The following is a 17,897-nucleotide window of genomic DNA, read 5'->3' on the forward strand; positions in this document are numbered from 1 at the left end:
ACACAAATGCAATATAGTTGTTGAGGTACAATATGATTCTTGATGTACAATGTAGTTTTTGAGGTACAATATAGTATTCTTCAGGTATAAATTGACTCTGCTATTCCAATGCAGAAATACGTTTAATTTACTCCCTACAACAGTAACACTAGTCGGATTTTTTTATAAATCTGCGCTAAAAACTAATTGGGGGACACTTTCTTTACTACAATTAAATTCCACAGTCCTGGTAGCACAGCTTTTACAATAATTCTGTTGGACTTTGCACGTTTAGAATCCAATTTCAACAGCCCCAATAGCAAATGATTTTTACAATAACAATTCAGATGGACTGTAAGCTATATAGATATATATACACTTAAGAATTGTTCTGACTTGGATAGCTAGTGGCAGGTGAAAAATTTAAAAGCTATTGTATCTACAAGACGTCCATGCTGCGTAAATATATATATTTATGGGCCAAATAAATAAATATACAAATATTTTTATCTGTTTATGCTTTTTAATATTTTTTGTTTACGCTTTTTTAATTTTTTTCTTTCACAGGCATGGTGTGCATGTATATGACTTCTTTCTTTTTCTTTTCTTATCCTTTTTTTCCCACATGCTTTATGTGTATGTATATACATTCGTACATAGTACACAAAAATATTTACTCGACATCCGCACACACACACACACACACACACACACACACACACACACACACACACACACACACGCGCGCGCGCGCATGCACGAAATTACTTACACTATGATAAAAGGGTCATACTACTACTCTGCAGACTCTCTCTCTCTGTCTCTCTCTCTCTCTCTCTCTCTCTCTCTATCACCCTCTCTCACTCTGTCTTTCATTCTCCCTCACTCTTACTCAATCATAGTCCCCCACCCCTTCTCTCGCTACATGAGAGTAGTGTGAGTGCGGGAGAGTTTCAATCCCATCATCACAAATGACTCTCTTATAGTAATGAGGCAATAGGCAGCACAGAGTACACCTAGTGTCCTCTCGATGAATACTGGTCTGCAGTGCGGCACCGCGAACACCGCTCTACAGGCACCGCAAATAGTCTTCGATAGAGAGGGCTCTCGATGCCATATGGCGCTTGCTCTAAAAAAATGGATCAAATGGCTCTGAGCATTATGGGACTTAACAGCTGTGGTCATCAGTCCCCTAGAACTTAGAACTACTTAAACCTAACTAACCTAAGGACATCACACACATCCATGCCCGAGGCAGGATTCGAACCTGCGACCGTAGCAGTCGCGCGGTTCCGGACTGCGCGCCTAGAACCGCGAGACCACCGCGGCCGGCGCTTGCTCTTAGCCCAGCTCTGGGTGGCACCTTCCAATGGACGATACGCATACATTTTTGAGCGTAGACCTACAAACTCCACAATTGGCAGTCCATTTGCCTCGTCCTTCATAAGACCGATAACTTTCTTGTTCTGTGGAGCAATACCATAAGGATTATCAGCCATGTACGAGGCAGTTTCGAAATCATTAACGTGACACCTCGTTACTTCATATGGATCCCAGTTCTTCGCCAAATAGATGAAGCTATCTGTATCCATATAAAGTAATTTAGAATCTGTGAAATTATTTTTCGCAAACTCGTAATGAAAGTGGTACAAGTGAAGTTTGGATAGGTCTAGTATGCACATCCCCACATATAGAGGTTCCGTAAACTCTACTGCAGTCTTCGCCATCTCCACAGCAACAGAGTTCTTATTGAATATGGTGACCCATTTAAAATTTTGTCTGGCGATGCATTTTCTTACGCCATAACGCCCATCCCATTCGGTTCTAATCAAAATTTCACGTCTTTTCCCCAAATTCTCCATTGTTTTACCGAAAATTGAATTATTAATTAATTTGTGAAAATCTTTATCAAGATCACACGTCGTGGAAGCTCTCTGTCTTGTATTCTAATCAATATACTATGTAAACCAGGGAGACTGCTTGAAGGAGATAACCCGGGCTATTCTAACCAGCTCCATACACAATCTGAGGCACTGCTGGAGATTACGATAATGAATCATGTATCTCCACTTATTCCCCAGCGTTGTCATCAGTTTTGGCGTGTAGCTCCTAGCAGAACTAGTTGCCCTGGATACAGTGGAAAATCAGCATGCGTGTCATCCAAACTAATAGGGTATGTGAGTTCTGCCTCCACCACATACGCTGCATCAGAATCAGCTGCCACATCCCCAATGATTTTTCCACCTAATCCCTTGCTTTCATCTTCAGGCACCCATCGAAACTCACCAATCGGCAGTGTTTGCTGCATGGCGTGCCCGTGTAAGTTATTCACGTCCAGATACATTATGTAACTTGAATCAAGGGATGCGTTGAACCTGTCACCCATCTGCAGGCTCTTTTCCTTCTAGTGCATATGGACACATTGGCAAAGTCCCCCACGTATCCCTCACTCAAAGAAAAGAAGCATGTCAGCATCGGTCAATAATTCAATGCTGCCTGCACTTCATTCTCTTGAGCACTATGTCCCAAGACAACCCAGGTGCTTTGTAATAAAAGGCAGGATCCAGAGACTATGAGGCCATGCATAGACTACGGAATTTCTCAAAAACGCCCGCAAGCAAACGCACGTCTGTGTCCATGTAAAGCCGCGTGTAGTCTCCTAAAGCGGAGATGTTGAATTCCCGCCAGACGTTCACGGCAAGCTCATACTCTGCATCCGTTATGTCATCCACTGTAAGGTTGCTGGAGAATGCAGTTATGCCAGGTAGCCTGGTTTCGTTGAGTTTCATCGTACTATCCACATACTCATATGGGAAAACCCCCTTACTAGTCACAAGTTGAAACTTTTCCTCGTCGGGAAATGCAGCTCGAATGGTATGCATATCCTCTTGAGGTGGAGTTTCAATGAGTTTCTGGAGTGGCACCTGTATAAAACGTAGCGTATGAATGAAGCGGAGTGTAATTATTGATGTCATTCGTTTGGAGAATGAAATGGATTTCTTGCCACTCTCAGGCAGGAAACTGACCTTATTTTTCTCCCAACCGAAATCAGCCAAGTGCTCAACTAGAAAGTCAGCATCATACCCACTTAAACTATGGAAGAAAATGGGTATGTGCCTTGGTAGCTGGTACATCAAATTGCACACAGTGTGAGCTGGGCCAAAGAACTTCCCTGTAAGATGACAGACATCCCTACGAGGAGTTTCCTCTTTTCTGTCTAACGGCAGCCCAAAAATATGACAATCAACCGCCTTATTAGACAAATCTTCATACTCCTTCCATTTGGTCATCAGAACGTTGTCACTGTAAAGCTTATCAACTTCCCATGAAAGATTTTGTGCTAAGTGAGCAGCCAAAACGAAGGATTCTCCCCGACATAAGATTTGTAGCTGTTAAGACTGGAATCATAGGACGTTAAAATTTGGTACGTTGCGCATATGGTACGTGTTTTTCAGTAATGGTGTTATGTGAGGCCGCGGGGTCACCTTCACAGCAGGTCACAGGAGCGAGGAGGCATTCAAAGTCGGCGTAAACGACAGATGGATATGGATCCTGGCGGTGAGCATTCTTAAACTTTATGAACTTATTTTCCTCAGTAAGCATAATAACACATACCGGGTCCTTGGAAGCGCAATCTACTAGATGCGCCACTGTCTGAGGAGAAATAATTGTGGCACCTTAAGCAAATATGCTTTTTACACTTATTCAGGATACATCCTTCATCCAAACATAGTGATAATTATCACCTTCAGAGAAGAGCAGCATGTTTACATGCAACTCACGCTCACTGGCAAATTTGAGAAATGGAGGGGCCCAACGACAGTGTGTTTGTCGTGTTCATATGGCTTGCTTTTCTTTTCCAGCCCATAAATATCAATCGATATTCCGGAATTCTACGCCTCAAATTTAGGTATGTCCTGGATCTTGACGGGGAATTCGATACCATCAGAGTTATAACTCCCACGAATATTATAACCTATGTGGTCTGTACTGGGTCACTCCGGATGACCCCTATGAGCATACTTTCTTTTGCAAGCCAGGACTGACCATGCAAAACAAGCCTGATCCTTTCTATTTTCGCCACTAAAACATGGCAGCTTATTAGCTATATCTTTAGGGAGCTTTACATGGCTTGATCCTCCATTTACCGCATGGTAGACTTGTGTATGGAAGCCCAGCTGTGGTATTCGACTGAGTGCTTTAGTTGACCCTCTGAATTCCATCTCGGAAAACTGGGCCAGTATAGCACTCAAGGTGGATTTACGAAACCACTCGGCGATTGACGTGCTCAGCGTTATCATCCCATTCCCCCCCCCCCCCTCCAAAAAGAAAATGAAAATTTGTCTCTTAAACACCAGAATCAACTTTGGGGAGTGCGATAGTTCGATGCAGAGCATCGCATTGCGTTTAATGGCGGGATACCGCGGATCATTGACTACCTTGAGAAGCTTCTTTTCCATGACAGGAAGGCACGCCCTTAGAAAACCAACAGGGTTGCAGTACCTGCCTGGTTCTCGATCCTCATCAAGGTGATTCGCTACTCAAAAGCGTCTGCAGTGAGCGATTACTCTAACTGCGGTGTGGTATCACTGACCAAATGTCCTTCACTAAAAGTAAGGGAGAGAGAACTGTCACTAGCCATAGGATCTATTACTGTTCATGCTATTCTGTGTCCACCCTGTTGATGATGGCGCTGGGGTTGGCAAGTTGGTATGTGCTGAGGCGTACATACCTCGCGTTTAGGTCAATTCTGACGAGAATGATATGATGAAGATGGCAGAGGAGGATACTGCAGTGCTGCCGGGTCAGACTGCAACGATGGTTCCCAATACTGTTGTAGCTGCTGCTGCAGACACGACCTGGTAGCTTGAGGGGTGATGGTTCGTTGCTCAGCCCACAGATGCCAGAGCGGTGGTGGCGGGGCGGCCACGGCAGTGGCGGCTTCCCTTGCAGCGAATAGCGGCGCCTTATAGCAGCCTTACCGGGCGCTGCTTTGCGGGGGAAGAAGGTTTAGCACCCATCAGTACACGCGCCACACTGTTTTGCGACTGCGGGGACGCGATCGCTGCAGAAGAAGAGATAAAAAAAATAATAGTTAAGTGTATAGCTTACCGCTGTTTGCACAGTAAAAGAAAGAATACTGACGATCACAAGGATATAAGCAGAGTGAGTAATTACTTTTTTCGCTCTGACTCCAAGGCATTAACACTTCATTGGGCGATGCCACCACACCCTCAAAGAAGACATCATCATCTAATACGACCACATCACTGCACCTTACTTCCTCCTCTAGTTCAGTGGCCCATAGTCTGACACATTCAGGCATGTCATTGTCCCTGTCAGAATTGGCATCTGGCAATTGGTCTGAGTAGTGGAGCAACAAGGACGGACGTCACCCCACTCTCCATTGTTAGCAAATTTATTCAAGATGGCGGATCCAAGATGACGGCGATAGATATGGCAATGTCACAATGACGTCACGGTGGGAAGCTGAAATTTTGGCGGAAGATAGGTCAATTAGGCTATATACAAACTTAACCCCATACCCCCTCCCCTCCTCTCCCCCAGAAAATGGTGCGAATTTTAAATTACAGCAGGACAATGCAACACACCACAGCGACCTCCACTAATTTAAGAAAATGGCGGGAAAATAGGTCACTTGGCTACCTCCACTAACCTAAGTCATTCGATTGCCACCTCTTCCTATCAATTCGTGGGAAAAGGACTCAGCCTGTGCATGAAGTGTTTATTTAAAGAATCTGAGGCAGTAGCTCAATCCAGTGTCTTCGCCATAGGGGTCCAGAATCCAACTGATCTAGTACACACTAATGCCACTAGTGGGCGCTGTCATTCCTTCTGTGACATAATCCAAGATGGCTGTCTGGGGAGGAAAAATGGCAGGAAAAGGACTCAGCCTCCGCTGGGCTGGTGGATAGGATGGATGTACGTCTTTATTTCCAGTTTTATTTAAACAATTTGAGGCAATAGCTCCATCCAGCACGTCCACCATAAGGTCTGGAGTCCAACTGACCTAGCACGCAGTACTGTCACCAGAGTGTGCTTTCATCCCATGGCAGTCTAAGGGAAAATGGCGGGAAAATGACTCAGCCTCTGCTGGTCTGCTGGAGAGAGGAAGGAGTGTACTTTAATCATTCTGGAACAATTTATTTAGGGACGGATTTCACGTAGTTTATTTATTACAGTGATACAAAATGCATACTCTGACGTGCTTGGGGTCGCAATTCACAGCTTACATACATGTAAACTACTCATAAATCACCGAAATAATGCAGTACACTGATGTACAGAGAGGCAAACAACTCGTAAACTGTCAAACTAATGCATGTATAATGTTCTGCAAACACGCTTACTAATTGTAAGCTCTCGAAATAATGCATTGAACAGCCTACAGAACTGCAAACTACTCGTAAATCACCGACATTTTTCAGTACATTGATGTGCAGAGACGTAAACAATTTCCATCTCATGTGTGATGAAACGTGACACATTCCTCTAAACAAACGAAGATTTATGCGATGTACTCCATCCCCCTGTCGTATCTTGGGTGTAAAATAGTTACATCAGTTCATAACTATGACTGATAGGTCAGAAACTCAAGTGATCTAACATTATAGCCTGTTTCAAGTGCAGAACTGTGTAGCCTTAGGAGTGCGTGTTTTTATGCTCTCTCTTATCAGTACCCTCCTGGTACTGATTCCAGACACTAGAACAATACTTTAAAATTGATAAGGTAGTTGATTTATGTAAAATGCTTCAAACTCCATCTGTCTGAAGCTCCATCATGCATAAAAATCACTGCCGGTCGTGGTGGCCTTGCGGTTCTAGGCGCTACAGTCTGGAACCGCGCGACCGCTACGGTCGCAGGTTCGAATCCTACCTCGGGAATGGATGTGTGTGATGTCCATAGGTTGGTTAGGTATAAGCAGTTCAAAGTTCTAGGGGACTTATGACCTCAGAAGTTAAGTCCCACAGTGCTCAGAGCCATTTGAACCATAAAAATCACCCTTCTCCTGTTCTTCTTAACCGTCTACTATTACACTACAACACTTTCAAATATGTTACTATACATCGATAAGGAGTGCTAACCTCCTCGACATGGGTGCATCTCGAGAAATCTTGTGCACTTGGATGGGTGAGGATTCGGCAAACTCCATGCATTCACGAGACGTGGAATGTAGAGGTCTACTTCTGGTCGGCTGCAGATTAAATCAGTAATGGTGATGCAGGGCAGGTTGGCCAATGACAGTGCGAGGAGGTCTTTCAGTCTCTAATTTTATCCTAAGATGGCGAGAGTGTTCTGTGACTACCATCTGCATAGAGATAGATCGTAAATTAAGCACTATGCTCAAGGTGCTAGAAATATGTAGAGCACTATCTGTTATACTTTGATCATGTATATGTTTGAGAATTAACAATGAATGGACGTACTGCACAGTCATCTATTTACATCTGCAATGATACAAGCAAAGTAAGAAGGGACGGTTTAGCTATGATACTGAAACTGGAAAACATGCTGTCACATCATGGGTCAGCATTGAAATTACTGAAAAATTGCTAAAATTGTTCGCACTATCAACTGTGATGCTCAGTATTTCAGTTCATCGACAGTGTCTTTTCCATCCCATCCGTCCACTGGTACACTGCTGATTACCCCATAATGATTGACTGACATCGTTTGTTTGAGTTGGAGAAAGAGTTTTGGTGGAGGGGCAAAACCTTGTGGGGATGCATAGCACCGAAACGGTGATCGCGTACATTACTGCAATATGAGGAATCAGTTGAAATGGAATGCAGAACCATCAGCTGTTCTGACACTGTGACAGATGAGTTTAAATGTATAGGTCGCCGGTCACCTTTGGACAGCAGTTTGGAAACTCTCCACAGCGCCACCAGACGCTTCCAGTTTCCTTATGATGTAGCTGTCTTTTATTTAAAATCATCCAGTGTGCGTGGTGTGTTATGGTAGCAGCAGTAACAACATGACTTATACTGTGCGATGTCTAGTTTTCTGTGAGAAGCAATGGATCAGAAGGTGTTAATGTCAGTTTAGAACCTGACACAGACCTCGAAGTCATGGCAGAAAAAACAAAATGTATTTAAGTGTACAAAGCGTGTTACAGCACAAAAAACGATGTTTCAAACAATGACACAGGGTCATAGCGAGGGTCTCTTCGACTTATAGCATAGTTTGTGGGATATGGTTATCCTCCTACAGTACAGGCGATGCAACTTTACACTGGACCGTGCAATTGATCAATAGCTGTATATTTAATAGGATCGTCACATGTGCTCGATGCCTGTCATGCAGACGGTATTTATTTTCGATATATGGGAGGAGAGAGTTGCGTTAAAAATCTTGTCGAGTTCTCTATCGGATGAAGTTAGTGGAGCTTTTATAGTTCGTAATTTTTCTCTGTTGGGTGGTATAGAATAACGAAGATAGCATGTTGGGGTGATAGACGTGAATGGGCCCTGAGGGATGCAGATCTGCTTTAGACAGCAGTACTTGAATGAGGTTTGGGGATGCACCACAATGCAGTAGCAAAATCCTTGTCCTTCTCACAGTTCCTGTACTGTCTTTTATGCTACTTCATGTTGCAGGAGTGGGCTTCATTTGGGACTGACTTTACACAGCGCACACAGTTGGTGGAGCTACGGCAATATGTTCCCGTTTCCATTGAATGGTCAAAACACAGTCCTGTTGCACTAACTCGTCTTAGCCTGTTTCTACATGGGTTGCAGAAGGTGGTAGATACAGCTTTCTCTGACGTCTACTCAGTTCTGACTTAAATTGAAACGATCACATGCGTAAAGCTGCAGAAATGGCAGGAGTTGCAAGATGCATAGGGACTACCTAAAACGACATTGGAATTTTACTGTAGCAGAGAGGTTCGAGAAAGGTGACTCGTTTCGAGATATGAGAGTGCCAGAAATATGATTCACTAGTGGCTGTAATCATTAAAAGACTTTTCCATATGATCCAATACAGGTATGTGCTTGAATGGAGAGACTTGATCGCAAACCCCATACAGCATTTCTAGCGGATACCGTAGCACTAGAGATCTGAAGAGATAGTGTACATTTCTTACGACCTCAATCAGCAGACCATCTACTGTTTGTGATCCTTCTCAGTCAACCATCGCCTATAACCCAGTCGATATATCACTGAACCTCTGATGTGGGATCGAGACAGGAGTTGCAAATACCGGTTTCATACCACGTTCATTAGCTGAATCACTTTCTAAATTCGGTAATTTTATTACGAGATTGCACCGTCGGTGACATGTAACTGCACTGTTGTTCTGGTACTATACGCTCCGGCTATCACTGTCTACATTCAGTGTCACGGGATTTCTCTGGAAAAAACCACTTCACTCAGAGGGAATGCCGTACCTCGATTTATACAGCCAGTATAGCTTTTAATATGGATGCTTGTATGCACCTATAGAACCAAGGCCACTTGTGATGGTAATATGGTTGTGTTTTTTAATTTCTGGCGGTTTGTAAGACGATTACGCCTCTCTTTCTTAGACACAGTGGTACCACTCACAAGAAAAGTTATGAGACATGTCCACCCATCATTGATTTTCGGTCAGTATTATTGCTTATCGCCAGCAATCAGTTATTGACGAAGTATTATACTCAGTAGCAGGGGATGTGTGATAGGTTCGCCTTGAGCATCAGGCTTATAAAGTATGTGTTTATGTTCTGACATGTGCAAAGCAGATGACTATGCCCAGTCGTAAGGAAGGTATGGTTTTGACGTGGAATACTGTGATAAGCTAAGGGAAGAGTATGTCAAGTCATAATAATGTTGCAGATATTTCTACTTCCAGAGCCGCAGCCATCAGCAGGGTGTATTTCAGACACTTTGCTCTTTGTCGAATGTTGTTCAACTGAGACCGCAATCGTAACATTTCATTGTAAGTATAATGATGGGATATATATGTGACCGATTTCCTAGGATGATGATGCATGCATGCTTGGTGTGCAGTGCCTGTGGCCTGTGGCGGGAATGAATCACGTTTCCCGTTGAGGGCAGGAGCCATCGGTCTGGAAAGGCCTGTTGGGATGCAGGAATGTAGCTGACTTAACCATGTCATGCTCTAGACGGCCGAAAAGCGAACTAATACTCAGTATGTGCTATGCAGCGTTTGTGATCGCTTGCAAATTTGAGAAGTTTCAATATGGACGTGTGTTTGCGCTGGACTATTATTCCCTCCCATGTAAATTGTCTGGTTGACTGCTTCTGCACATTTCGCACCTTTATTTAGTTGAGAGAACATCGATTGTGGTGTGTGCATCTAGCAGGTGAAAGACAGGTCGAAGACACGTTTGCTGGTTCTCTAGACATGATGAACACGTTAGTTGACTTCGTAAATTATAGGCATGATTTGATGATTAGGAATCTATTACATCATCGACAACAGTACTCGCGAGTGGAAACATCAGTTTCCTCTATTTTTTTCGTGTTTTCATGTAAAGGTCTTCGCAGTCGGGATAAGTTTCTAGTTACTCAGTGGTTTACAGCATGCTCCACCTCACTAAAGTTTCTGGTTTCTAGAGAAATAATTTCCAGTCTGTATCTTTGGAATTATGTTAGGTGAGCGATACTGCTATGCAAGTGATATTGCTGTGTGCTTGATATCGAGAAGTATCACGACGATGGTATGATAGTCTGCCAGACCTAGCGAAATTACATATGTTCTTGTAATCCCAGTGTCTGGAGATGGGTGTAGAAAAGCAAGCAAGCAAGAAGGTCGGGGCCGTAAGAGGTAACGCTTTTTTGCCTTGGGGGGCAGACCCCAAATTTGTAGAACAGTTCTGAGAGTGACTTTGGTCCACTGACTGGTCATGCGTCAGGAGTGGATGACCGCCCGACCTCGCGGGAAATAGCTAGTGCAGCGAGGAGTATACCAACGGTGCATGTGCTTATGCTGTCTTTCTTTGCAGTATATGTATGAGTGTATGGCTACTGATAGTTGTACGAATGATGTAACAGGGGCGATTCTGTATGGCGAGGGATACGAATTGTATGTTTACTACATCGACACGGTACACGGTGATATATTGCTGGGTTGGAGATCAGTTCCATTCACTAATATTCAAGCTCCTGCCCTCAGTGGCAGAGCAGTGTAATTGAGTAAGAGTCTTTTCATATTTCACGATCTGTAGGCCACTTTGAAGGGTTTAAGTATTAGTGAAATATGGAGATCTGTACAAAATAGTTTTTGTCGCTGAAAGTCTCGTCTGCAGAAAGAAAAAGAAAGGCGGATGGTGCTTCCACACCGGCAGCATCAGTAATTCGGTGGGTAAATTCAATAAGAGCCAATCATAATCCTCCATTCATTCACAAGCCATCCTTTGTGGCGGGACATACAAGGCTCTACATAGCAGTGAGAACATTTGCGTTTCGGAGATATTTGTTGCAAGCAGGATTTAACGATTTGCAGGAAGGGTAACACGTGATGGATGGGGTGTTACGTTAGGACCATCAGGAAGAGTGTATTCGGCGTTATTCTGAGTTACTTTCGTTAACTAGTTCTGTTAGGACAAGAATTTCCATGCAGACAGGCTAAGACATCACGAAAGCTCCTACAAAAGCGACCATTAACTATTTCTTTGACACTATACAATTTATGAGAGGTCGACTTGGCTCTTATTTTACATAGCCATGTGACGTCAGTATAACAGTGAGAACCTTTTAGATGGTGAGTCGCCACACAGACGTTTCACGGCAATGCATCAACCATGCTAGGGAGGTAAACACATGTGCATGGCTAGACACAGATAGCATGTCCCGTCAGGATCACTAGGGAGAAGGATTCGGTGTTATTCTGGAACAGATTTCTATAGCACAACCTGTGACGTCAGTATCCACAGGTATCGCGCCAGAAATGGTAAACACGTGTCCCAAGAGGCATCTTGCGAATGGGAGCGGCGTGAGCGTGCTACCCGGCGTGTGCCCCTTGGAGTTCTGTAGGTGAGCAGTTCGCTGATATGTCGCAGTTGACTATAGTTTGAAACCGTTTTTTACATGGACTGAGTGTTGGTACAGTGTGTTTATTATTTTCGGCTGTTTAAGCATTGTGAGCGTGTTGGCTGAGCGTTATATATGCATTATTTTGGTGATTTAGGACTAGTTCTGTAGGCTTTTCAATGCATTATTTCGAGAGTTTACAATTAGCAAGAGTGTTTGTAAAGCATTATACACGCATTATTTGACAATTTACAAGTTGTTTGTGTCTCTGTACATCAGTGCATTGTTTATTTCGGTGATTTACGAGTAGTTTGCAGGTCTGTAGGCTGTGAATTGCGACCCGAAACGCATCAGAGCGTGTGTTTTATATCAGTGTAATAAATAAACTATATGAAATCTGTACCTTAAAAAATTGTTCCAAAATAAATAAAGTACACTTCTTCCTCTCCAGCAGCCCAGCACAGACTGAGTCCTTTTCCCACCAATTCCAAGGAAAAGATGTATGACTTAGGTTAGTGGAGGTAGCCCAACTGACCTCTTTTCCCACCAAAATTTGAACTTCCCACCATTTTCTTTGGGAAGGGGGAGGAGAGGGGGAGGGGAGGGGTTAGGTTAAAGGAGGTAGCCGAATTGATCTATTTTGCCATCAAAATTTGAACTTCCCGCCACGACGTCAATGGGACATTGCCACGTCTAATGCCGCCATCTCGGATCCGCCATCTCGAATAAATTTGGCAACAATGCAGAGTGAGACCACACGCCTGTTGCCTTACTACTTAGGGGGTGTTTATCGCGATTTGGGTGTCATTCCCTTACTGCGTACAAGAAAACGCTAAATACAGAAGAATACGAAACATTTTGCAGCCTCGCGTACTGCGTACAGTAGAGAAACAGTTCGAAGACAATGATCGCTCGTTATCGGCATCAGCACCACAATCTACACCCACGTACCCGCTCTGCACGCGCAGCGGAGGGTACCTCGTGCCACAACTAGTAATTTTCTTTCCCTTGACACTTGCAAATTGAGTGCTGGAAAAATGAGTATCTACATGCCTTCGTACGAGCTCTTGTTTCTCTTATCTTATCTTCGCAATCCTTACACGACGTATATGTTGTCGGCAGCAGAATTGTTCTGCAGTCAGCTGGAAAGAACGATGCACTCTGTCACAAAGCAGCATCTACGAGGCAAAGGTTTGTGGACAATAACTACCCAAATTTGACTAGCCCGACCAAAGTCTCAACACGAAGCCGATGGAACAGCTTTGGGATGAGTTAGAAGGTCGACTTGCCTCCAGATCTCACTGTCCTCACTGGTTTCGGCGTCCGTCACGATAGCTGAATGGTTAGCATGATGGACTGCCATCCTCAGGGGCATGGATTCGATTCCCGGGTGGGTCGGGGATTTTGACCGCTCAGGGACTGGGTGTTGTGTTATCATCATTTCATCCCCATGCGGCGTGCAGGTCGCCCAATGTGGCGTCAGATGTAATAAGACCTGCACCAAGGTGGCCGGACCTGCCCCGTAAGGGGCATCCTGGCCAATGACTCCAAATGCTCGTTTCCATTTTTCTGGTTTCGGCTTTCGGCTGTCATTCTTCCGCAGATACTTAGACAGTGACCCCTGCAGAGCTGAAGCCGCACAGTGGACGCAGGCAGCCCTATTGGTGTTCGCTGATAGGTGTACGAATACTTTTGATCAGAAAGTGCTGTTTTAGAGTGTTTGTTCTCCTGTTTTCGAGTGTTTGTTCTCCTTTCGTCGACGATCTGCGGCTGCCATTCGATCCTCTAAGGTGAAAAAATGTTCAACGTGTCCGAAGAGCCGGCCGCGGTGGTCTAGCGGTTGTGGCGCTGCAGTCTGGAACCGCGGGACTGCTACGGTCGCAGGTTCGAATCCTGCCTCGGGCATGGGTGTGTGTGATGTCCTTAGGTTAGTTAGGTTTAAGTAGTTCTAAGTTCTAGGGGACTTATGACCTAAGATGTTGAGTCCCATAGTGCTCAGAGCCATTTGAACCGTTTTTGTGTCCGAAGAAACGAGCAATCATTTTCTCGGAAGCATTTTTGTCGGTTGTACTTCAGCTCATAATTTCCAGTCAAATGACTGCTGTTAACTTTATGGATATATCCGAGTTTGTATATCCGTACTCCGTGAGCCACTTTATCGTGTGTGGCAGAGTGCGTGGGAAGAACAGTTGTCGGTAAGCCTTCCCTGCGAGTTCGAATCTCTCTAATTATACCTTCGAGCTCTTTTCGCGAGATGTACGTAGAAAGTTTCGTCTTTTATACAGATTGTACGTAAAAACTATGTAGGTGAAATTTACGAATGTTCAGAGGAGATAAAAAGGAGCACTTATATGTACCAAAAATGTCACAGGCGCACCGCTACCGCACTAGAGGTCTACGAACGTTAGTGATGTTCAGAAACCGATCGGGGTAACGCAGTGGTTTGCACACCGAACTCGCATTCGGGAGGACGCCGAATCAATCTCGCGTTGTGCCATCCTGATTTAGGTTTTTCGTGATTTCCCAGAATCGCTTAAGACAAATGCGTGGACGGTTCCTTCGAAATGGCGCGGCCGCTTTCCTTTTCCATCCTTCCCTCATCCCAGCTTGTGCTCCGTCTCTAATGACCTCGTTGTCGACGGGATATTAAACACTTACCTCCTCCGCCGCCGTTCGGAAACGGTGTTCAGATTGCAGTGTGATGAATATTTATTTAGAGATGTTGCTGAAAATTTCGACCGTTCACATCAATACACGACTTCGTATTAACACTTTGCCGTCCGGCGACACCACAGTGGTGTCGTGTGCATAGTACCGCACAGTGGCCGGTGACAGCACTTTAGTATATTTTCCCTTCTGTTGGTGTTTTGTTTAGGTAACAATAAGCTACACACGTCAACAAGTTTTTGCTTGGACGTTTTGTCTGACGTTTCGGACGACTTGGCCGATTGGGAAGAAGACATTGTATATCAAGAAAATGAAAGTGAAGCAGAATCGTCGGAAGATAGTGAAATACGTCCAAGAAGAATCCAGCGAACGGTTGCCAACTGATTCGGATGAATCAGACGAAGAAGACAGACTATAATTTACTGAGGACCAATAATAAATTTGGAGGATTTGGAGGATCTCCGGGTTCATACATATTTCCCAAAGATACACAGAGCGTCGTGGATATCGTAGGATTATATAATGGGAACGATCTATTTGAATATATTAGAAACGATACCAACAAGTATTACAGTCAAAATTGCAACAGAAGGAAACTGGATAAAAAAATGCCAAATTTGTCGACGTTACTGGACCCGAACATAGAAAATGGTTTGGATTTGCTATCCTTATGGGAACTGTAAAAAAAGAAACAAGGTCGATGATTACTGGTCAACGAATCCGTTGACAGACACACCGATATTTCGCAAAACGATGTCCCGCAACCGATTCAGACAAATATTATCATTTTTACATTTTTCCGACAATAACAATAAACCGGATAAGCCGACCGTGTTTTCAAAGTGCAATTCGCTACTCATTATTTTTCCAAAAAGTTTAAAGAAACGTTTAATCTAAGTCAAAACATCTCAATTGATGAAGGAATGATTCTGTGGTGTGGAAAGATAAATTTTAAAGTTTACAATCCGTCGAAAATTATGAAATATGGCATACTCATTCGGATGCTGTGTGATGCGAGTACGGGATACATTTCCTCATTCAAGATATATTCCTGCGCTGGACAACCTTAAACAAAAACAGTGACGGAACTATTGACACCTTCTTATCGAAAGTGGTATCACCTCTACAAGGATAATTATTATAATAGTGTCGAACTTGCAGAGAAGTTACTTGAAAAGAAAATTCGAGTTTGTGAAACGATATGGCAGAATAGAGGATTTCCGGAAAAATTAAAGCGCGCAAAAGTCAATGCGTTTGAAGCTTGTCGTCAACGGAAAGGTGACAAGCGGCCGGCGACAAAATTAATCCGAATTAGTGCTGCCGGCGCCAAGCGAATAAATTTGTACGAGACCTGCAGACGGCAAAGTGTTAAAATTGCTTGTCTGTTCCTTTTTCCAAGGTACGGGCTGGGAGGCGTTAACGTGTTGGGAGTGAAATTACGAAGGGAGTTCAATAAGTAATGCGGCATATTTTTTACTCGGCAAGTTTCGGTTTAAAATGTGCGGAATTTGTTATGGAACATCGTGGAATACTCCCGCTTCAGCCCCTATAGATTTGTGAAGTCCCGATAGGTGGTGGCGCTGAACGTAGCCGCCAGAATGGCGTCTGTAGCGGAGAGCGGAGGTGCGTTCTGAGCAGAGCTGTCACTGTGTTTATTTTGGTGGAAAATCAGACCATCGCAGATATTCGTAGGCGCTCGCAGAATGTCTATGGAGACCTGGAAGTGAACAAAAGCACGGCGATTCGTTGGACGAGGCGTATGTCCTCATCGCAACAAGGTCTCGCAAATTTGTCGATATCCCGCGTGCCTGCCAACCGCACACAGCTGTGACTCCGCATTCGAGGTGGTGTACAGATCACATTATATATATATATACTCCTGGAAATGGAAAAAAGAACACATTGACACCGGTGTGTCAGACCCACCATACTTGCTCCGGACACTGCGAGAGGGCTGTACAAGCAATGATCACACGCACGGCACAGCGGACACACCAGGAACCGCGGTGTTGGCCGTCGAATGGCGCTAGCTGCGCAGCATTTGTGCACCGCCGCCGTCAGTGTCAGCCAGTTTGCCGTGGCATACGGAGCTCCATCGCAGTCTTTTAACACTGGTAGCATGCCGCGACAGCGTGGACGTGAACCGTATGTGCAGTTGACGGACTTTGAGCGAGGGCGTATAGTGCTCCTGGGGTATCGGCGAGGACCATTCGCAACCGTCTCCATGAAGCTGGGCTACGGTCCCGCAGACCGTAAGGCCGTCTTCCGCTCACGCCCCAACATCGTGCAGCCCGCCTCCAGTGGTGTCGCGACAGGCGTGAATGGAGGGACGAATGGAGACGTGTCGTCTTCAGCGATGAGAGTCGCTTCTGCCTTGGTGCCAATGATGGTCGTATGCGTGTTTGGCGCCGTGCAGGTGAGCGCCACAATCAGGACTGCATACGACCGAGGCACACAGGGCCAACACCCGGCATCATGGTGTGGGGAGCGATCTCCTACACTGGCCGTACACCACTGGTGATCGTCGAGGGGACACTGAATAGTGCACGGTACATCCAAACCGTCATCGAACCCATCGTTCTACCATTCCTAGACCGGCAAGGGAACTTGCTGTTCCAACAGGACAATGCACGTCCGCATGTATCCCGTGCCACCCAATGTGCTCTAGAAGGTGTAAGTCAACTACCCTGACCAGCAAGATCTCCGGATCTGTCCCCCATTGAGCATGTTTGGGACTGGATGAAGCGTCGTCTCACGCGGTCTGCACGTCCAGCACGAACGCTGGTCCAACTGAGGCGCCAGGTGGAAATGGCATGGCAAGCCGTTCCACAGGACTACATCCATCATCTCTACGATCGTCTCCATGGGAGAATAGCAGCCTGCATTGCTGCGAAAGGTGGATATACACTGTACTAGTGCCGACATTGTGCATGCTCTGTTGCCTGTGTCTATGTGCCTGTGGTTCTGTCAGTGTGATCATGTGATGTATCTGACCCCAGGAATGTGTCAATAAAGTTTCCCCTTCCTGGGACAATGAATTCACGGTGTTTTTATTTCAATTTCCAGGAGTGTATATTTTTTTACATTTTTAAACACTACAGAGTAGCCCACCACCTGGGTTACTAAGGTGGGCCGTGTGCTACTTAAAACAAGTGACAAGCCAGGCAGCGTTAGGTCTCTTAGCCGTAATGGCTGCTTGCAAGTTAGGTTAGCTTGACAAGCCCCATTCCGTTACCGTCCCTGCCACGTG

The sequence above is a fragment of the Schistocerca cancellata genome, chromosome 4 (genome assembly GCF_023864275.1).
Source record: "Schistocerca cancellata isolate TAMUIC-IGC-003103 chromosome 4, iqSchCanc2.1, whole genome shotgun sequence".
Taxonomy (NCBI): Eukaryota; Metazoa; Arthropoda; class Insecta; order Orthoptera; family Acrididae; genus Schistocerca; species Schistocerca cancellata.